The sequence below is a fragment of the Ranitomeya variabilis genome, chromosome 3 (genome assembly GCF_051348905.1).
Source record: "Ranitomeya variabilis isolate aRanVar5 chromosome 3, aRanVar5.hap1, whole genome shotgun sequence".
Taxonomy (NCBI): domain Eukaryota; kingdom Metazoa; phylum Chordata; class Amphibia; order Anura; family Dendrobatidae; genus Ranitomeya; species Ranitomeya variabilis.
In genome coordinates, this window is record NC_135234.1 from 786,469,150 (window position 1) to 786,492,894 (window position 23,745).

At 46.4% G+C, this 23,745-nt stretch overlaps 1 protein-coding gene across 1 annotated transcript in view; it reads left to right on the forward strand.

Annotated features, from left to right (window-relative positions):
- Positions 1 to 18,927: 18,927 nt before the first annotated feature.
- Positions 18,928 to 23,745, forward strand: part of LOC143817527 (tyrosinase-like) — a 197,109-nt gene continuing 192,291 nt past the window's right edge. The window contains exon 1 of the mRNA XM_077299008.1: positions 18,928 to 19,005. The gene's annotated coding sequence lies outside the window, so the exon portion shown is untranslated. The remainder of the gene's footprint in view (positions 19,006 to 23,745) is intronic.

A 23,745-nucleotide genomic window follows, 5' to 3' on the forward strand; every position in this document is an offset into this window, starting at 1 on the left:
CGGGGGTCTCAGGGAAGTGATATGCAGCTGACACCCGGCCGCGATCGGCCGCGCTCTCCCCGTGAGCGCGGCCGATCGCGTATGATGTACTATCCCGTTGGTGGTCATACGGGCCCACCCCACTCGACGGGATAGTACGTCATATGTCAGAAAGGGGTTAATAAACTGGTCAGCCTTACCACAATAAAGGCATAGGCCCTCAGAAAATTTTCTCTGCTTTTCCATGGAACGAGAGGACATTGCCCTAAGTTGCATCAGCTCCCCACAGTCAATGGGGCTCTTCAGCAAAATTGAAACCTTCTCCTCATTCTGTCTACCTCTCAATCTTCTATCCACCTGGATAGCTAATTGCATAGCAGCCTCAAGCGTAGCAGGTGCAGGATATGCAATGAGCAAATCTTTAACCCCATCATTCAAACCTGCTAAAAACTGACTCTTGAGTACTGGATCATTCCAGCTGACCTCTGCAGACCATCTCCTGAACTGGGTACAATATCTCAGCGTCGCCAGAACCCTGTTTCAGCCACCTGAGTTCTGCCTCGGCTAAATAAATGCTTCTACAGCCAAACAAGGGTCATATGGATGCAATGAAAGTGCCCAAACTTGTGGCACACCTCGCAATAATGACATAATAATCCGCACACGCTGTAATTCAGCCCCTGAAAACCTGGGTCTAAGCCGAAAATAAAGTAAACATGCATTTTTAAACGAAAAAAATTCCTGCCGTTTACCACAAAAACATTCAGGCAAACCCACCTTAGGTTCTTCAGAGCGGATTCCAGGGCTGTTAACCCTTGCAGACACTGAGCAAGATCTTGAACGCTGTTCATATTGCAGAAATCCGGGAGGGTTTTTTTTTTTTTTTTTTTTATATACTTCTTCTTTCTGGCTGGACAAACTGATATGGATCTGCAACACAGGACTAAGATAGAAGGGGGAAAACTGACCCTGCACTGAGACTAGGCTGAAACCCTACGATAGAGTGGGCGACCCATTCCTTGTGAATAGACCCACCGACAATCATAGGTTAATCTCAAGCGAAGACCTAAAGATAAGGGCAAGGGGTACCATAAAAGAACTAAGGACTGGGTACATAAACGGGTCACCTCCTAATAGAAAACACAGAGAAGGCTGCAGAAACCAATAGAAAACAGAAACTAAGGCTAGCAGAACCAGAGGTCCCAGCACTGCACAAATAACACACATAGAAGACAAAGCAAAGCACCGAGCAGGAGCTCAAGCAGATTAAGGGTATGTGCACACGTTGCAGATTTGCCTGTGGATTTTTTTGCAGTAAATCCGCAGCTCTTGGCAGAAAACGCAGGTGCGTTTTTTGATGCGTTTTTGTAAGCTAAATAAAGATGTATTAATTGAACAAAAAAAAAGATTTGTCATGTCATGTCTTGTCCAACCTCCTCTTTTACATTTGTCCAACCCACACTCCATTAGATAGATAGATAGATAGATAGATAGATAGATAGATAGATAGATAGATAGCAAAAAATGGAGCAGCGCATAGTCATTCCTTGGGTGCACAGGCCTTCTCTGCAATCTGTCCACATTACAATAGTCATAATGCCGTTAGAAAAAAACCAGGCCGCACTCCTCCATTAAGTGAAAAGTTGTGGTTATTTATGCAGACCCACATGACGGCGATGTTTCAGCTCCTATGGAGCCTTTCTCACGCAGTGAGTCATTAACAATAGTGAGTTTAAATACAAGTGCTAATTGCTCACGTTTTTTTACAATCATTCGTCTAAATAACATATTAAGTTAACATTTCCCATTTTTATATATATAGTAATCCAGTGCAATATTATGTGTCATTCATTGAATTGTGACGATCCATATAAAGCGCTTTTTTATATATAAAGTGCATTGTATTATACAAACCAATGTCATTCATAAAGTGCAGCTGTGCTCCAAACATATTTAAATATAGTTAAAAACAGACTCGCCCTGACGGGATCACAAAAATCCCATGGAGGACGCCATTTTCCTTAGTTCGGCGTACCTTAATCCCTACTGCACATGCGTTAATGTTTCATTACGTCAATAGACGTTTCTAACCAATACGGTTAGATGTGTGTCAAAAAATTCTTTTGCGCAACCTTAGGCTATGGGTTGAACTAGATGGACTTAAAGTCTTCCTTCAACCTTAATAACTATGTAACTATGTAAGATAGATAGATAGAAGGAATAAGATAGATAGATGTAACGGGGTCTTCCGTGCTGGAGTACCTCTTTCAGTACCACCCCGTGGGTCAGGAGGTTCACTCTGCTTTGGCTGGAGTCTGAATGAAGGACGCTGGCTGGAATTCCTTGGTTACATGGGCGCATATAAAATCTCACTGCTTCTCCACGTATTTCCAGTGTGACAACTCTTTACTCACAGGACACAGAATATATATCACACAGATACAGAGGGCAGGCCAATTGAAAAGCGGCAGGCCAGACATACATTACAATAGCCGCAGGGGGCCGGAGCCTGCCAATATTTACTGTGGGAATTACAAAGGTGGTGGGAGGACAGAAGGGGGATATCTTGTCCCCTCTGCCCAGGGGCGCAGCCTGTGGACTGATGCATTTCACATGGAACCTATTATACATACATATGACTGCACAACATATTCTGGGTGCTGGGGGTTCTGTAACAATAGATATATGGATAGTTAGGCTACTTTCACACATCAGGTTTTTGCCGTCAGGCATAATCCGTAGAGTTTTGAAAAAAAAAAACGGATCCGTTTTTTTTTTCCGCCGGATTCTTTTTTTCTTAAAGTTGTATTAGCGCCGGATTCCACCTGATGGCCACACATTTTATCCGGTTTTTTTTGCCGGATCCGTAAAAAAAAACAAAAAAAAAAAAACAGTTTCCGGAAGACGGAGAAAATGTACAGAGGAAAGTTTTTTTCTGTCCAGCGAAAAAACGCCCAGCGACGGATCCGGCGAAAAACGTATGAAACTGAGATGTGAAATGATGAATCCGGCCTCCGAATCAGTTTTCTCATGCATTTTTTCCATTGAAATTATGCACATTTTCCGTTCTCTCTCTCTCTAAAAAAAATAAAGATCAGTTGCATAAGTTTTTCACTACTTGCAACGGATCCGTTTTTTCAAAAATTCGCCAGATCCTGCCTGACGGAAACAAACTGATGTGTGAAAGTACTTAACATAGGAGAAACAAGAGTCAAAAAATAGCTGAACAAAAGAAATACCATAAAAATAGTTTATTAGAAATATAGAATCCACTAAAAGATCATCATAAATAATGGTACAATAGTTGTAATTAGTGACTAAATACAAGGTGCGACTAATATTCCAGGTTCACTGGGCGGAACATTCAATGACATATAGTTGCGGTACTTTGTAACCTATAACCTCTATGCACATGCATATCAGTACTTGGTTCCGATGGTGCATCACTGGAATACATATACCTAATGCACATCACCTACTCAACAGCACATCGTGCCCCAATATCCCGCAATACTAAACATGTATATAATATGATAAGGGAATTATTTACCCATAGAAGTTTGTAATAGTCCGTCCAGGTCCTGGATATGTGCCCCGACGCGCGTTTCGCGTTGGTGTGTGACCGCTTCCTCAGGGGGTGTCATATTATATACATGTTTAGTATTGCGGGATATTGGGGCACGATGTGCTGTTGAGTAGGTGATGTGCATTAGGTATATGTATTCCAGTGATGCACCATCGGAACCAAGTACTGATATGCATGTGCATAGAGGTTATAGGTTACAAAGTACCACAACTATATGTCATTGAATGTTCCGCCCAGTGAACCTGGAATATTAGTCGCACCTTGTATTTAGTCACTAATTACAACTATTGTACCATTATTTATGATGATCTTTTAGTGGATTCTATGTTTCTAATAAACTATTTTTATGGTATTTCTTTTGTTCAGCTATTTTTTGACTCTTGTTTCTCCTATGTTAAGTCTATGCTATTGAGTCGCTGCATATGATAATTTACTGACGTCCTTTGTTTATAATGATGTGTGAAAGTAGCCTAACTATCCATATATCTACCTACATCTATCCATCAGGCAGGGTCCGGCAAATTTTTGAAAAAACGGATCCGTTGCAAATAGTGAAAAACTGATGCAACTGATCCGTTTTTTTTGAGAGAGAAAACAGAAAATGTGCATGATTTGAATGGAAACATGCATGAAAAACCAGACTCGGAGACCAGATTCATCATTTCACATCACAGTTTCATAAGTTTTTCACCGGATCCGTCGCTGGGCGTTTTTTCACCGGACAGAAAAAACGTTCTTCTGTACGTTTTCTCCGTCCACCAGAAACAGCTTTTCTGATGGATCCGGCAAAAAACTGATGAAACATGTGGCCATCAGGCGCAATCCGGCGCTAATACAACTCTATGAGAAAAAAACGGATCCGGCAAAAAAAACGGGTACGTTTTTTTTTTTCAAAACTCGCCGGATTGTGCCTGACGGCAAAAACCTGATGTGTGAAAGTAGCCAGATAGGTATTTGTATAGATATATCTATGTATCTATAGATATAACTATCTAAATATATCTATAGATGTAGCCATAGTTATCCATCTATAGATATATAGATTTATCTATGGATATATCCATAGATATATAATAGCAAGGCCAATGTTTCTTAATGAACGTTCAATTAAAAAAAAAAAAAAGGGAAAAAAATGGTCTGGGCTCCCGTGCAATTTTCTGCACCAGTGGGGGGAAAGCCGTCGGCCGGGGGAATATTTATAGCCTGTGAAGGGGTTAATACCCATGACCCCTCCCAGGCTATGAATATCAGCCCGCAGTTGTCTGCGTAGCCTTTACTGGCAATTAAAATAGGGGGACCCCCCAAAAAAATGATGTGGGGTCCCCTATATTTTATAGCCAGAAAGGCTATGCAGACAGCTGCGGGCTGATATTCATAGCCTAGAGAGGGGCCATGGATATTGGCCCCCCGCAGCTACAAATACCAGCCGGCATCTGCCCCAGAAATGGCACATCTGTAAAATGTGCCAATTCTGGCACTTAGCCCCTCTCTTCCCACTCCCATCGTGGGATATGGGGTAATAAGGGGTTAATGTCACCTTTGTATTGTAAGGTGACATTAAGTCCGGTTAATAATGGAGAGGCGTCAATAAGACGCCTATCCGTTATTAATCCTAGAGTAGTGAAAGAGTTAAAAATTAAATAAAGACACAGCCAGAAAAAAAGTATTTTAATATTCTTAATTTAACCATACTTACCATTCTTGAGCGCCTGCAAAAAATTAAAAATAATAAACTGTATACTCCCTGTCTGACGCAGTCCAATTAATAAGGAGTGTCCCACAATTATTTCCCCTATAGAACAGTAACATCGGGTGATGTCACTGCTCTATAGGCCTCCAGTGACACACTGACAGGAGACAATGGCTCCTTCAGTGCATCACTGAAGAAGTTACTGTAGTTCACTCTCTCGCTTTATGGCAATGCTGCGTGAGAATTTTACCACACAGCAGTGCCACAAGTGAGACTAGGGACTATTTTTTTACCGTGGCGGAGGAATACATTGCAGAAGGATACCTTCCATCATAGTAATCCTGGAGCCCCTGGAGAGCGGTCGCATCAGCTGATGCTGCTGCTCTCCACGAGAGATCATCGTGGGACACTTGTTTTAAATGGATATCTGCGGACACAGGGAGTATATTGTTTGTTTGTTATTTTAATATTTTTTACAGGTGACACTGGCTTCGAGGGATCAAGGTGACAAGGTGATGGTGAGTATGTACTCTGTTATACGTACTGTATGTCTATATGTATGTATTGTAGGTTATATGTTGTATGTACTGTTATATGTTGTATGTACGGTTATGTTGTATGTTGTATGTAATGTTGTATGTTGTATGTAGTATGTACCGTTATATGTTGTATGTGTCACGGGGTCCTTCTCCGGTATCACACAATCAACAGAGCTAGAGTATAGTAAACAATTCCAAGATCTTTATTTAGGCAAAAATACAAAATGTCCATATACGATCCACCACACAAACGATAAAATAGTCCAAAATCCGAATGCAGTTCAGTAACAGGATAAAAGTCCAACAATCCAGCAGACACAGGATCACATAGTCCATATACGCTTCTTTCTCTTTGAGGTGCTGTGAACACCTGATATTAAAGTCTCCCTCCTCATTCACAGGTCAGGAGGGGGAAGGTCTCAGGGGCTCATTGTTTCAACAAGCTAGGTCAACATGTCATTAGCATATTAGCAAAAAATACAGTGCTGTGGGGGCTGATATCAGATGGCAGCAACAGCCATTCATCAATTAGCAAATAACTCCTTCTACAAGAGAACACTATGAAAATAAGTAAAATAGAAATATACACAAAAATGATACCCACATAGCATATTACACCATCACAGTATGTTATATGTTGCATGTTGTATGTACTGTTGTATGTTGCATGTTGCATGTACTGTTGTATGTTATATGTTGCATGTACTGTTGTATGTTGTATGCTCTGTTATATGTTGTATGTACTGTTATAGGTTTGTGTTTTTGTGTTTTGTTTTTTTTTACATTCAACACATTAGCCGGATTATGGGACTACTGCTGTCCCATCATTGGCTAATGTGTCAGTCACTGTCACTGTAGCAGGCATAGCCCCATGGGACTTGTAGTCCCATCGGACGATGCCTGCACACACACAAAGACCCCCGCACAGCCCCGACAGCCCGCACAGACCCCCGGTAGCCCCACACAGACCTCCGGAAACCCCGCACAGACCCCCGGAAACACCGCACAGACCCCCGAGAGTCCACACAGACCCCCAGAGAGCCCCCACAGACCCCCAGAGAGCCCCGCACAGACCCCCGGAAGCCCCGCACAGACAACCGAGAGCCCGCACAGACCCCCGAGCGCCCTACACAGACCCCGAGAGTCCACACAGAGCCCCACACAGACCCCGGCAGCCCCACACAGACACGCACAGTCTCCGTCCACACACTCCCCCCCTCCCGATCTGCAGCATTTCACCCGCAGCTAAACCGCAAATCTTTTTTATATCTGCGGTTTTGCTGCGGAAGTGCCCGACTCAATACTAGTCTATGGGTGCAGAAACGCTGCAGATCCGCACAAAGAATTGACATGTTGCGGAAAAAACAACGCTGCGCTTCTGCATGTTTTTTTCCGCCACATGTGCACAGCGGATTTGGTTTTCCATAGGTTTACATGGTACTGTGAACCGCGTGGAAAACAGCTGCAGATCCGCAGCATCAAAAACGCCGCGGATCGGTGGTAAAAACCGCAACATGTGAACATGGCCTTACACTGTTGTCCGGCAAGGACTGGGAGGCAGGAGCTGGTTAATAAAGAGTGAAACAAACACCTGACCCAAGACAAACCCAGCACCAGAGGAAAAAGACCAGCAGCCAGAACTCCACAAGAAAATGGTGGATAGTCACAAACTAAACAGATTCTAACACCCGAGGTCGTGAGGAACTACAGGTCCCACGGTAGAACCAGAGGACAGGAAGCTAAAAGCGACTTGCCCACATGCCTGAGGTACAGCAGCAATCAGAGTCCGAAGTCACCGTGGACAGAGACCCCAAAGAAACGTCAGCCTACCGTGCAGGTACTGTCCCTGGACAGGGGAAGAAAGAGGACCTACAGACCAGCGCATAGTGGAAGGCTCCCAAACTGACCTGTCAAGGGGATTTCTACTTGTCTTCAGGCTGCCTGGACCCCATCTACACCTGTTGTCGGTACCCTGGACTGATGCTGCTTAACCCCAGTAAACCAGGTAAAGACTGCAACCCTGTGCCTTCATTTATTTGCCGGCATTCACCATCCCTGCCAAATACACTGGGAGCCCTGGGGACACCGCTTCACCTGTGGGAAGCGATACCATGTTTGCTGCAGCACCAGCGCCCCCAGAGGACCCCTTTAAGCAGCATCGGTCACCTCTAATCGAGAACCACAGGTGGCGTCATGAACTTTCATTATTTCCACAACCCCTTTAAAGACCATCCCTTTTACTTGGGCGCCCAGGGCCACAGAGCGGGTCACTGCCACCGTGACCACCCCTTTAATTGCGACCGGTACCGAGTACCCCACTGCCCTGATGGGCGACTCAACTTGGCGTCACGAACAGGATGGACTGACCCTTTGAAGTGGGTCTTGCGCACCTAAGAGACTGTACTTAAAAGAGAGACTTTATTAAATTGTGTGCCAGAGACTTTAATGGGTTTGTAAAACATCGCCATCAAAACATCGCCATAACTGCGTCACACCATAACTACCGCCATCACTGCGTCACACGATGCGCACATTTTATTTAAAAAACCCCCCATAAACGGCCGCCATAAAGAGGGCCACGATGAGCGCAGGAAAAGAGGGGTGTGCCGTTGTGGGCGGAGCTTGAAGAGCGCGAAGAGGAAACGGACACTGTGCCGATAGGAAAGCCACAAGTGAGGACACCGTGCTGACAGAAGAGAGCCGCAAGTAAGGACGCCGAAAGCCCCGGAAGGAGGACCGAGAGGAGCACCGCACCGAGCGCACGAGGTACCACTGTCTGCAGCGTCAGGCCAGCTTAAAGGGTAGCACGGGGGAAGGAGGACTAGAGGCGGCCGCAGCCCCCATGATGCTCCCAGGCCCAGGGGTGGACGCAGCCGCAGGCCCCATGATGCCCCCAGGCCCCGCGGTGGATGTAGCCGCAGGTCCCATAATGCCACCAGGCCCCATAGTGCTCGCAGCTCCTGCAAACCAGCTGGCCCCCGCCATAGTAACAGCTCCTATAATGCCGCTATCCATGCCCTATATACCAGGAGCGGCCTGGCTGCCACAATATTCAGGGGAGTCCAGACGCTAAGTGCCTTAAAGGCTATGAAGCCTATTTGAGGTATATCCCCTGACAGAACATCAAAAGTTCAGCATCCTAACTGGCCAACTAATTGGCGCAGCCCTAAGTCCTGGCCGGATATGGAAAAAGGAACTGTTAAAAGTGGTTTTAAGTTTGGCAAATATCTGCCTGACACCCGCACCGCTGCAGAAATCAAAATGAGATTTTTCGGGTGCAAACAAAGAGCACAGGATAACATATGGGACTGTGCCCTTAATCTCCAGGAGGCACTACGGGCCATTAAACAGGTTGACCCTAACAGCGTGCAGGATGGAGACAAGCTATTAAAGGAGCAGTTCATTGAGGGACTCCTGTCCAGTACCCACAGGACACAGCTGCACATCCTGGCCTTGCAAAACCCTGACCTGGACTTTGGACAATTTAAAGACAGGGCCATCCGGATGCTGCACGAACTTGAGGCCAGCTGCACAGTGTCCGCTAAGCATCCAGCCCTCACTAACTACCAGGAGGTGGCACCCTTTCCGCAGGTCCCCGTTGAGGCCGACGCACAGATCCTGGATGATGAGCCCTCCACCGAATTGCGCCTCCAGGTCCAGGAACTGCCTAAAAGCGTAATTGCACTAGCCAGGACTGTGCAGTCCCTGCAGGAATCTCCGAAGGAAAAGATCCAGCTGGCTTCCAGTCCAGATGACGTCCCCTGGCGACGACAGAAGAGGATCCCACAGATCAGAGGAAGAAACAGATCATCAGGACAGACGACCCATCTGCCGCCGCTGCAATCAGGCAGGGCACATCGCAAGGTTCTGCCATTTTAAATGAGCGACCCCTGGGGCAGAGGGCCAACCCCCAGGAGTAAAACGACCAGGCCCACAGAACTGGCGAGCCAAGTAGGTCGGAGAACGACCGGTCCTCCCCATTGTGATCGACGGCATCCCGATGAACGCTTTACTGGACACCGGCTCTCAGGTGATGACTATGCCTTACATTCTCTACAAACGGTACTGGGCTGACTCTGATATTACCCGTGGCTCAGATAGTGATTTGACAATAGTAGCCAGTAATGGTCAGTCTTTGCCACAGGTGGGGTACAAAGAGGAAACCATTAAAGTGGGGAAGTAAAATTGAAGGCCCAAGGAATGGTGATTGATATTGACCGGTGAGAATGTAACCCTATGATGACCTTAGGTACTAAGGTCATAGAAAACTGTATTGGCGAGGTTATTGTCTTGTTACAACAGGTGGCTGAAACTGCTGGTTCCAGTGAGCAACGTTTCCTGCAAAAAAAAAATCAGAGCCCTGATGCAGAGACAACAGGTAGAATTGTCTGGTGGAGAATTTGGCTGCTTCACAGTGAGTGATCCAATCCCCTTTGCAATACCCCCCAGGAGTGAAATGTTAATCTGGTGTCGGGCAGCAATAGGCCTCAGAGGTAAAGACTACCAAGCCTTGGTAGAACCTATGTATTCAGATAGTAGGCCCAAAATCCTGACAGCCAGAGGGGTGGTTGATGTACGCAAGGGGAGGGTATCAGTGCATGTCCTTAACTGTGGAGACAAGGAGGTCCACTTACTCAGATATGCCACACTTGCCAAACTGTTTACTGTTAATAATTATACAATAAAAGCTACAGAGCCCCTGGTCCCATCCAACCAGGCTGAGTACAATGGCTCTGCAGGAAAGTTGGAGGATTGGTGTCAGAAATTACACGTTGGCACTGACTCTACCCCATCACACCAAAAACAAGGGGCTTACCGGGTGGTCCATGAGTATGAGCGAGTATTCAGCAAACACCCACTAGACTTTGGGCAGGTAAAAGGGGTCCAACATCATATCCCCACTGGAGGTCATCCGCCCATTAAAGAGAGGTACCGGCCTGTACCTCCAGCTCACTACCAAATGTGCCAAGAGTATGTAACGTGAGATGAAGGAGGCTGGGGTAATCAGAGATAGTTGTAGCCCCTGGGCAGCTCCATTAGTCCTCGTCGGGAAAAAGGATGGTACAATGAGGATGTGTCTAAACTACAGGCAGATAAATCGCATTACACATAAGGATGTGGATCGCCCCTGTGTAGGGCAATGGGGTACTCGGTACCGGGTCCTGCAGTTCGGGGGATGTCACAGTGGCTGACCCGGTCCATGGCCCTCAGGGGTGTCCAGTAAAAGAGTTTATATATGGGCAAGATGCAATAAAGAACGAGGAGACATGTTTGCAGTCCTTTACCTTGTTTACTGAAGACTTCAGATGGTATCCTCAGCCTGGAGCGCCAAATGACAGGGCAGGCAGAGTCCGGTCGGTCTGAAGGCAAATCCAGAGTCCCCTTGTCCAGGTGGAAATCAGTAGCCTTCCTACTAGTGCCTGTGTGTTGTAGTACCTCCCTGCTGAGCTTCTCGGTAAGGTCCTCACAACTCTTGTAGATGTTCTAGATGTTGTTATTTCTTCCTCTCTGTCCCCCAGATGGTATGGATAGGACAAACCCGTTTGACTGATGGCCTGAGGCTTGTTTATAGGGACCTTAGAGACGCCCCGACCCCCACAAGTTGCCACTGAGTCTTCTTAGATATTAAGGTCGGGCAGCCAACTTGGAATTGTCTGTCCTGCCGGTCTCTGGAGCAAGGCTTAGAGACAGTTGCTCCCTCGGTGTTCCTGGCTACCAGCTTCTGCGCCTCAGAAAGGAGCAGCTTGTTCCTGGCTGATCTCCCTTTGATATTCCTCTCCTGTGCTCTGCTTTCCTGCACACTCTCTGCAGTATGTTCACCTGTTTGTGTCTTTTTCCAGGAGTTGCAGCACTTCAGGCCAGCAGAGCTCCACTTCTTCTGTCTGCCTGACAGGAACTGAACTCCTTTTCCTCCAGATCAGGATGTAAATAGGGGAGTTCACCCTAAACAGGCTTAGAGCTCCCCCTTCTGGTCTGGAGTGTGAACATGTTGCATGTGTGTAATACCTGAATGTTGTGGTCTTTCATTGCCTTCAGACATCACTTCTCCCCTGAAAGCATAATGACATCACTGCGACGACCAGGACACTGGGGCGCCGCAGATGCCTACCCATTACCCAGAATCAAAGAGTCATTAGCTGCTTTGAAATCTGCTAACTATTTCTCCACCTTAGATCTCACTAGTGGGTATTGGCAGTTTCCTGTGGCAGAGGCGGATAAAGAAAAGACCGCCTTCACAACACCGATGGGTCTCTCTGAATTCAACTACATGCCGTTCGGACTGTGCAACGCACCAGGAACATTCCAGAGGATGATGGAGTGCTGTCTCGGGCACAAGAATTTTGAAACAGTCCTGTTGTACCTGGATGATGTTATCGTCTTTTACAAAACATATGAAGACCACCTGAAGCACCTGGCCAAGGTGTTTGAAGCTCTGTCTAACTTTGGCCTGAAGGTAAAGCCGTTCAAGTGCCACCTGTTAAAGCCCAAAGTACAGTACCTGGGGCATGTGGTAAGCACTGAAGGAGTGGCACCAGACCCTGACAAGGTCACTGTGATCAGGGACTGGCCGAAACTCAATAACATCCAGGAAGTCCGGCAGTTCCTCAGGTTGGTAGGCTACTACCGAAGGTTCATTAAGGACTTCACCAAGATAGCCACACCCCTGCAAGACCCGTTAGTGGGCCAATGGAAGAAGACCAAGAACAATGGTCCTCCGTTTAAGTGGAACGACAGACTAGAAGGATCCTTCATACGGTTAAAGTTGGCTCTCACGGGAGATGAGGTACTGGCCTACCCTGACTATGACCAACCATTTGTGCTCTACATGGACGCCAGCAACGGGGGACTGGGAGCAGTGTTGTCCCAGGTGCAGAAAAGGCAAAGAAAGAGTAATTGCCAATGCCAGCAGGAAGCTTCGTCCCACTGAAAGGAACCCTGAAAACTACAGTTCCTTCAAGCTGGAGTTCCTCGCCATAGTCTGGGCGGTAACAGAGCGATTCAAGCACTACCTGGTTTCAACAAAGTTCACTGTTTTCATGGACAACAACTGTTTATCTACGACGGTAAGCTGTGTCGGAGGAATATTGACCCACGCACTCAAGAGCTGATCTGGCAGGTGGTATTCCTGAGACAAGATGCGCCAGTGGTCTTGGAAGCGTATCACGATGGAGCAGGACACTTCGGATGGAAGAAGTTAGAGATCCTACTACATGGAAGGTTTTACTGGATTGGCATGAGAAAAGCCATTGAAAAGTGGTGCCGGGAGTGTGGCCCATGCAACCTGCTGAGAAAGGACCGTGGCAGTCAGAGGGCTCCCCTACAGCCCATAGTCACCAAACAGCCACTTGAACTGGTGGCCTTAGACCACATGAAGCTAACTCCAAGCCGGTCAGGCTATGTCTATCTCTGACCATTGCGGACCATTGCTCCAGATTCCTGGTAGTCATGCCTGTCAAGGACCAGACAGCAAAGACTGCAACCAAGGCCTTTCAACAACACTTTTGTCGACCACATGGTTACCCTGAGAAGGTACTTACCGACCAAGGCCCAGCCTTTAAAGTGTTCAAGGAGTTCTGCAACCTGTACGGGTGCAAGATGATAATAACAACGCCAGACCATACACAGACCAACAGTATGTGTGAAAAGATGAATCAAGTGGTAATCGACCTGATGAAAACCTTGCCTTTGGAAGAAAGAAACCTGTGGCCAGAGAAGTTGCCAGACTTGTTAGATCTGTACAACCACATCCCAGTGAATTCCACCAACTGCACTCCAGCATACCTGATGAGAGAAACATCTAGCAAATTACCTGTTGATCTTGAAATGGGAGTCATCACACCAGAAGCAACATCACCAGATGCAGATTGGGATACTGAGTGACAACAGAAATACCACCAAGTACAAGAATGTATGGAGAGAAGCTTGTCCCAGGCAAGACAAAAACAAGAAAGAAACTACAATCAACGTGCCCCTGCAATTCCCTTGTCACTAGGTGAACAAGTGCTAAAGCGGAAAAGAATGAATGATGAAACTTTGATAATACTAAAGCCTGTCTCATAAGCAAAGATGGAGGAGAAACCTCAACTGCGGTATCTAGAGATCACCTTAAAGTGTTCCCTGACAAACTGAGAGACAAGGAGAAAGACCCAGGTACTTCTCAACCTGCGGAAGAAGAAGAAAAGAGAATCCATACTGTTCTTGGAGACTTTCCCCAGTCGTGGACTCAGGTAGATCAAGCGATAGTGGTGCCTGTTTTGACTTTTCCCCAGTTGGAAATACCAGAAGGAGATGTGACTCAAACCTGCCCTGAAACAGAAGAGACTCTACACCAGTGGGCTCAAGCAGCAGACGTCACACCAGCAGTGGAACCAGAGAATCCACCCCCTGATATCGGTGAAACTGTCATGCCCACAGTGAGCAATAGTACTCCTAGAAGATCAGGTACACCTGTGCTACCCAGAATTCTCAGTAGCGTAGCCATAAGAGAGCGCATAACACCAGTAATAGCAAGCCTAGTGAATCTGGTCAGATCACCTTTAATGCCTGTGCTGCGTAGATCTACCCATAGTACCAGAGGTCAGATCCCAGCCCGTTACAGGGACTAGTAAACTGTCAATAATTGTTATGTTTTAAAATGCTTATGCTTTTTGAAAAAACTTTAAATGAACAACAGGGTAGTGGACGGTGAATTGCCCAAAAACGTCACTGTAAAAAGTTGGCACCTTCATGGTGCACCTTTGGTTCTACCCACATTGCCAGCGTGGGTAAGGTCTTGCTTGTTCACAGAGCTGAAGCAAAAACCGTCCGGCGTGGCTGAACACCAGGTCTGGATGTACGCCTTGTAGCCCTCCCAAGGCCTATGTTGGGGGTTTATGACGGATCCCCCGCATCGGTACTGTTGTTCATGAACAATGACACCCTGGTATAAGACCAGTTGAACTTTTGTAAATATATTTGCAACGTTAAAGCAAAGAGTCTCCCATTAGGGAAGAAAAACTTTGTACCTGTTTAACCTGCTGAAATGTTTTTCAAAATGTTTGCATCTTTCCTAACCTGTTTATGTTTTCTTTTCCCAGTCCAGGAGTACTGTATTTTAAGGGGGGGGGGGATGTGGCACCCCAGGAGTTTGGGTACCACTGTGGGGCTGCCTTCCTCTTGGGGAGGGTAATGCCATGCCTGGAGACAGGAGGGATCCCTTTGGCAGGTAACCTTACGTGCAACACATTCTGACTCCAGGCCAGAAGGGGGAGCTCTAAACCTGGTTCAAGGGGAACCTCCGTATGAACATCCTGGTTTGGAGGAGGAGCCAGTTAGTCTGGTGCAGACAAGCAGACAGTTGACAGTTGGTAGCAGGCAGTGAAGGAGTACAGAAGGACTTAGGAGCTAAAGATTGGCTGCGACTGGGCCTCTCTATGCGGAGCACAGAAACCAGGCACCGGGAGCCCGTGGTCGTGAGGAACTACAGGTTCCACGGCAGAACCGGAGGGCAGGAAACTAAAAGGGACTTGCCCACATAATACCAGAGTTACAGCAGCAATAGGAGCCCGAAGGCACTGTGGACAGAGACCCCAAAGAAATGTCTCAAGTTGCCTACCGTGTAGGTACTGTCCCTGGACAGGGAAGAAAGAGGACCTTGTTAGACAACTACAGGCAGCAAGTGACTACAGAACAGCGCATAGTGGAAGGCTCCCAAACTGACCTGTCAAGGGGATTTCTACTTGTCTTCAGGCTGCCTGGACTCCATCTACACCTGTTGCCGGTACCCTAGACTGAGGCTGCTTAACCCCAGTAAACCAGGTAAAGACTGCAACCCTGTGTCCTTCATTTATTTGCCGGCATTCACCATCCCTGCCAAATACACCGGAAGCTCTGGGGACACCGCTTCACCTATCGGAAGCAATACCATCTTTGCTGCAGCACCAGCGCCCCCAGAGGACCCCTTTAAGCAGCATTGGTCACCTCTGACCGAGACCCACAGGTGGTGTCACAAACTTTCATTATTTCCACAACCCCCTTAAAGACTGTCCCTTTTACTTGAGCACCCAGGGCCACGGACCAGGTCGCTGCCACCGTGACCACCCCTTTAATTGTGACTGGACCCGGTACCGAGTACCCCACTGCTCATATGATCAACTTATTTACACTTGAAAGAATGAATGGGGCCATGTATCGTAGTATTTCATGTACATGGATCAGTCATCCTGGTCCCTTTGCAGAGAAACAGCCCCAAAGCATGATGTTGCCTCTCCCATGCTTTACATTAGGTATGGTGTTCTTTGGATGCAACTCAGCATTCTGTCTTCTCCAAACACAACGAGTTTTGTTTCTACCAAACAGTTCTACTTTGGTTTCATCAGACCATATGACATTCTCCCATTTCTCTTCTGGATAATCTAAATGCTCTCAGACAGGCCCAGACATGTTCTGGCTTAAGCAGGGGGACACGTCTGGCACTTTTTTACGGTGGCCCCAGCTCTATATTGGTCATTTATTAGATCCCCCCATGTGGTTCTGGGATGTTTGCTCACTGTTCTTGTGATCATTTTGACCCCACGGGGTGAGATCCAGCGTGGAGCCCCAGATCGAGGGAGATTATCAGTGGTCTTGTAGGTCTTCCATTTCTTATTATTGCTCCCACAGTTCATTTCATCACTCCAAGCTGCTTGCCTATTGCAGATTCAGTCTTCCCAGCCTGGTGCAGGGCTACAATATTGTTTCTGGGGTCCTTTGACAGCTCTTTGGTCTTCCCCATAGTGGAGTTTGGAGTGTGACTGTTTGAGGGTGTGCACAGGTGTCTTTTATACAGATAACAAGTTCAAACAGGAGCCATTACTGCATGTGATGAGTGGAGGACAGAGGAGCCTCTTAAAGAAGAAGTTACAGGTCTGTGAGAGCCAGAAATCTTGCCTGTTTTTAGGTGATCAAATACTTATTTTCCACCATAATATGCAAAATAAATCTTGCCAAGTCAGACAAGGTGATTTTCCGGATTTGTTTTCTCATTTTGACTCATAGTTGTGGTCTACCTATGATGTCAATTACAGGCCTCTCTCATCTTTGTAAGTGGGAGAACTTGCACAATTGATGGCGGACTAAATACTTTTTTCCCCACTGTAAGTAATATTAATGAGTAACAGTACTTAGAGCATTATTTCCCACTATTCTCCACCATACAATACAGGTGGATAAATGATACGTACAACTTGTACAGCTGCACAGGGGTCCAACAGGTCAGTGGGGTCATTATCATCCTAAAGCAAGTGTCTACTATCACATGTAAGGGGTTGAGCTGACAATCTCAATAATTATATAATTACTGGGTACAAGAGATTCACGTGAACCTGTCAGCAGGGTTGTGCTCAGTAAACTACACACAGTGGTAGTTCGGCGCTGTTAAACTGATTAAAATGATACATGGGGTGAAGAAATCGATCTCACTGCTGTGTAATCAGCATTAGAAGTTCTCAGCAGGTACGGACTGGGACTGAAATTCAGCCCTGGCATTTGAAATCAAATGGGCCCATTTTGTCCCTGTCCCCAAGAACCAGATGGTGTAGATTACTAATATTACCCTGCATGGAGGAAAGGAAGATTTACTACAAGACATATATTTTTAATGATACCTCCTTCACAACTTTTAACAGTATGGGTGTCTTGAGAACATAGATTCGATTAACAGCGAAGCAGACAAGGTGGCCCACAACCAGAGAGGCCCTTCTGGCATTTGCCAGAATTGCCAAATGACCAGTCCGGCCCTGAGTTCTCAGTTATTGAGATTCTCGTGCTCCAGGGCAGAGCTGTAGGTGGAGTCTTATATTCCTGCTCTAAGCCAGGTAGACCAAGGAGAGACCTATGGGCAGGTCTCTTCTTGGTTTCTCTGGCTTAGAGCAGGAAGATAAGTCTCTGTCCCCAGGCCGCCCCGGAGCACGGGCATAACATTAACAGAAAGGTTCTAACACAGTTTCCACAACAACCACAAGATGGATTTCATCACCAGGTATCAGTGTGATCAGTATAACACTTACACTGTGTATAGTCACCGAGCACAATCCTGATCACAGGGTCATTTTAATGGGGCTCTCAATAAAGAGCAAGACTCCATACTTTGTTCTTCTACTGGGACCTTCTGCTGAGTGAGTCCAGGTTTATAATGTGAGGGTAAATGCACACGGTCAGTAAATACTGCGGGTTGGACGCTGTGTACATCCTCAGCGCCCACCCAACAGTGTCCAGATGTTACAGAAAAATGGATGGGATTTCAAAAAAATCCCATGTCCACTGTGCATGCACCGACGCCCACAGCTCACCTGTGGAGACGGACATGCGGCGAGCCTTTCCAGACCGCAGCACGGTTCAGTGATCACATGCGGATTCACCTACATTCAAAAGCCGTCAGCGGACATGTGCTGCGTCCAAAGCGCTGCCAATTACTGATCGAGGGATCTGATGATCTTTTTAGTCATAGACCTGAGACAGGGACAAGGGGGCATCCTCTACGTCTGGAGGAAAGAAGGTTTAGGCATAATAACAGACGCGGGTTCTTTACTGTAAGAGCAGTGAGACTATGGAACTCTCTGCCGTATGATGTTGTAATGAGTGATTCATTACTTAAATTTAAGAGGGGACTGGATGCCTTTCTGGAAAAGTATAATGTTACAGGGTATATACCTTGATAGGGCGTTGATCCAGGGAACTAGTCTGACTGCCGTATGTGGGGTCGGGAAGGAATTTTTTTCCCCATGATGGAGCTTACTCTTACCACATGGGTTTTTTTGCCTTCCCCTCGATCAACATGTTAGGGCATGTTAGGTTAGGCTATGGGTTGGACTAGATGGACTTAAAGTCTTCCTTCAACCTTAATAACTATGTAACTATGAGGGAACGTACCGTAATAACTCACTATTATAAAAGTATCACCATTCTATAGACTATATAATTAATGTGAATCTACTGCATTAAATACGGGATATTGGCACCATAAGCCGTAAACCCAGGAAATCCAAGGTGGCCACTCTGCGCACACCGGGATGACGCACAATTTTCCTCTTTGGCACAACTTAAGTTCATCTGTGTCCTGTTGTGGTTTTTATAAAGAAGTTTTCATTTGCATCTTTGGTCTTCCTGGAGCTTCTTCTCTGGCTACATAAATAGTCAGTTGTCTCCATCTCTAACCACACACATCCTGACCCTGAGACATCACCGGCTAGCAGGTACCGTATGTTCTGCACTAGATGGCGAGTTTTGGGGCAGATGGGGAGATAGTGAGGAGCTACAGGTCTCTACTCTTTCTGTGGCGAGGGCGAGGGTGCAGTGTCCACCTCATATATAATTCTAGGAATGACCAGACGCCACTACACTAGATGCAGCACCTCTTGTATTCAGGTTTATTTATCATTTGGGTGAAGATGCTCAAAGATGTCAGACACTTTCCACTGAATCTTCTACGGGAGGTCAATTTTTCTCAAGAAACAAAGACTCCAATTAACATGTTCATGTATGAAGTGCAGTAAAGCTGGTAGTACTGGGCCTTACGCCCGTCTGAAAAGATGGTGGGAGGGGAGAAGTGGGAGATAGAAATAATTTATAATGATATAGCAGGTCAGAAACAAAGTGATATTAATAGTAAACATATTTTATTTTATAGACTTGTCCATAAAGTAGAGGAAGGTAGATTAAGGGTTGGTCTGAAGAGATGGTGTTGATGTAGTCTGTTGTTGGCTCGTCTGAAAGGATGGTAAAAACCTATCTGTAAAGAAGGTAGTAGAGAGGTGGCATCACCGAAGAGAAGATGGCATAAGGCATGTTATTCTGGGCAGGTGGCAGGGTATAAACCTGTCTGATGTCATTGTGGTAATGTAGAGATGGTGACAGTACAGAGGTGACATGTCACAGGTTATTCTGGGCAGGTGGCAGGGTATAAACCTGTCTGATGTCATTGTGGTAATGTAGAGATGGTGACAGTGCGGAGGTGACATGTCACAGGTTATTCTGGGCAGGTGACAGGATATAAACCTGTCTGATATCATTGTGGTAATGTAGAGATGGTGACAGTGTAGAGGTGACATGTCACAGGTTATTCTGGGCAGGTGACAGGATATAAACCTGTCTGATGTCATTGTGGTAATGTAGAGATGGTGACAGTACAGAGGTGACATGTCACAGGTTATTCTGGGCAGGTGACAGGATATAAACCTGTCTGATGTCATTGTGGTAGTGTAGAGATGGTGACAGTGCGGAGGTGACATGTCACAGGTTATTCTGGGCAGGTGACAGGATATAAACCTGTCTGATGTCATTGTGGTAGTGTAGAGATGGTGACAGTGCAGAGGTGACATGTCACAGGTTATTCTGGGCAGGTGACAGGATATAAACCTGTCTGATGTCATTGTGGTAGTGTAGAGATGGTGACAGTACAGAGGTGACATGTTACAGGTTATTCTGGGCAGGTGACAGGGTATAAACCTGTCTGATGTCATTGTGGTAATGTAGAGATGGTGACAGTGTAGAGGTGACATGTCACAGGTTATTCTGGGCAGGTGACAGGATATAAACCTGTCTGATGTCATTGTGGTAATGTAGAGATGGTGACAGTGCAGAGGTGACATGTCACAGGATATTCTGGGCAGGTGACAGGGTATAAACCTGTCTGATGTCATTGTGGTAGTGTAGAGATGGTGACAGTGCAGAGGTGACATGTCACAGGTTATTCTGGGCAGGTGACAGGATATAAACCTGTCTGATGTCATTGTGGTAATGTAGAGATGGTGACAGTGCAGAGGTGACATGTCACAGGTTATTCTGGGCAGGTGACAGGATATAAACCTGTCTGATGTCATTGTGGTAATGTAGAGATGGTGACAGTATAGAGGTGACATGTCACAGGTTATTCTGGGCAGGTGACAGGATATAAACCTGTCTGATGTCATTGTGGTAATGTAGAGATGGTGACAGTACAGAGGTGACATGTCACAGGTTATTCTGGGCAGGTGACAGGGTATAAACCTGTCTGATGTCATTGTGGTAATGTAGAGATGGTGACAGTACAGAGATGACATGTCACAGGTTATTCTGGGCAGGTGACAGGATATAAACCTGTCTGATGTCATTGTGGTAGTGTAGAGATGGTGACAGTGCAGAGGTGACATGTCACAGGATATTCTGGGCAGGTGACAGGATATAAACCTGTCTGATGTCATTGTGGTAATGTAGAGATGGTGACAGTGCAGAGGTGACATGTCACAGGTTATTCTGGGCAGGTGACAGGATATAAACCTGTCTGATGTCATTGTGGTAGTGTAGAGATGGTGACAGTGCAGAGGTGACATGTCACAGGTTATTCTGGGCAGGTGACAGGGTATAAACCTGTCTGATGTCATTGTGGTAATGTAGAGATGGTGACAGTGTAGAGGTGACATGTCACAGGATATTCTGGGCAGGTGACAGGGTATAAACCTGTCTGATGTCATTGTGGTAGTGTAGAGATGGTGACAGTACAGAGGTGACATGTCACAGGATATTCTGGGCAGGTGACAGGGTATAAACCTGTCTGATGTCATTGTGGTAATGTAGAGATGGTGACAGTGTAGAGGTGACATGTCACAGGTTATTCTGGGCAGGTGACAGGATATAAACCTGTCTGATGTCATTGTGGTAATGTAGAGATGGTGACAGTGCAGAGGTGACATGTCACAGGTTATTCTGGGCAGGTGACAGGATATAAACCTGTCTGATGTCATTGTGGTAATGTAGAGATGGTGACAGTATAGAGGTGACATGTCACAGGTTATTCTGGGCAGGTGACAGGGTATAAACCTGCCTGATGTCATTGTGGTAATGTAGAGATGGTGACAGTGCGGAGGTGACATGTCACAGGTTATTCTGGGCAGGTGACAGGATATAAACCTCCCTGATGTCATTGTGGTAATGTAGAGATGGTGACAGTGCGGAGGTGACATGTCACAGGATATTCTGGGCAGGTGACAGGATATAAACCTGTCTGATGTCATTGTGGTAATGTAGAGATGGTGACAGTGCGGAGGTGACATGTCACAGGTTATTCTGGGCAGGTGACAGGGTATAAACCTGTCTGATGTCATTGTGGTAATGTAGAGATGGTGACAGTGCAGAGGTGACATGTCACAGGTTATTCTGGGCAGGTGACAGGATATAAACCTGTCTGATGTCATTGTGGTAATGTAGAGATGGTGACAGTACAGAGGTGACATGTCACAGGTTATTCTGGGCAGGTGACAGGATATAAACCTGTCTGATGTCATTGTGGTAATGTAGAGATGGTGACAGTACAGAGGTGACATGTCACAGGTTATTCTGGGCAGGTGACAGGGTATAAACCTGTCTGATGTCATTGTGGTAATGTAGAGATGGTGACAGTACAGAGATGACATGTCACAGGTTATTCTGGGCAGGTGACAGGATATAAACCTGTCTGATGTCATTGTGGTAATGTAGAGATGGTGACAGTACAGAGGTGACATGTCACAGGTTATTCTGGGCAGGTGACAGGATATAAACCTGTCTGATGTCATTGTGGTAATGTAGAGATGGTGACAGTGCAGAGGTGACATGTCACAGGTTATTCTGGGCAGGTGACAGGATATAAACCTGTCTGATGTCATTGTGGTAATGTAGAGATGGTGACAGTGCGGAGGTGACATGTCACAGGTTATTCTGGGCAGGTGACAAGGTATAAACCTGTCTGATGTCATTGTGGTAATGTAGAGATGGTGACAGTACAGAGGTGACATGTCACAGGTTATTCTGGGCAGGTGACAGGATATAAACCTGCCTGATGTCATTGTGGTAATGTAGAGATGGTGACAGTGCGGAGGTGACATGTCACAGGTTATTCTGGGCAGGTGACAGGATATAAACCTGTCTGATGTCATTGTGGTAATGTAGAGATGGTGACAGTATAGAGGTGACATGTCACAGGTTATTCTGGGCAGGTGACAGGGTATAAACCTGTCTGATGTCATTGTGGTAATGTAGAGATGGTGACAGTGCGGAGGTGACATGTCACAGGTTATTCTGGGCAGGTGACAGGGTATAAACCTGTCTGATGTCATTGTGGTAGTGTAGAGATGGTGACAGTACAGAGGTGACATGTTACAGGTTATTCTGGGCAGGTGACAGGGTATAAACCTGCCTGATGTCATTGTGGTAATGTAGAGATGGTGACAGTGCGGAGGTGACATGTCACAGGTTATTCTGGGCAGGTGACAGGATATAAACCTGCCTGATGTCATTGTGGTAATGTAGAGATGGTGACAGTGCGGAGGTGACATGTCACAGGTTATTCTGGGCAGGTGACAGGATATAAACCTGCCTGATGTCATTGTGGTAATGTAGAGATGGTGACAGTGCGGAGGTGACATGTCACAGGTTATTCTGGGCAGGTGACAGGATATAAACCTGTCTGATGTCATTGTGGTAATGTAGAGATGGTGACAGTGCGGAGGTGACATGTCACAGGTTATTCTGGGCAGGTGACGGGATATAAACCTGTCTGATGTCATTGTGGTAATGTAGAGATGGTGACAGTGCGGAGGTGACATGTCACAGGTTATTCTGGGCAGGTGACAGGGTATAAACCTGTCTGATGTCATTGTGGTAATGTAGAGATGGTGACAGTGCAGAGGTGACATGTCACAGGTTATTCTGGGCAGGTGACAGGATATAAACCTGTCTGATGTCATTGTGGTAATGTAGAGATGGTGACAGTGCAGAGGTGACATGTCACAGGATATTCTGGGCAGGTGACAGGGTATAAACCTGCCTGATGTCATTGTGGTAATGTAGAGATGGTGACAGTACAGAGGTGACATGTCACAGGTTATTCTGGGCAGGTGACAGGATATAAACCTGTCTGATGTCATTGTGGTAATGTAGAGATGGTGACAGTGCGGAGGTGACATGTCACAGGATATTCT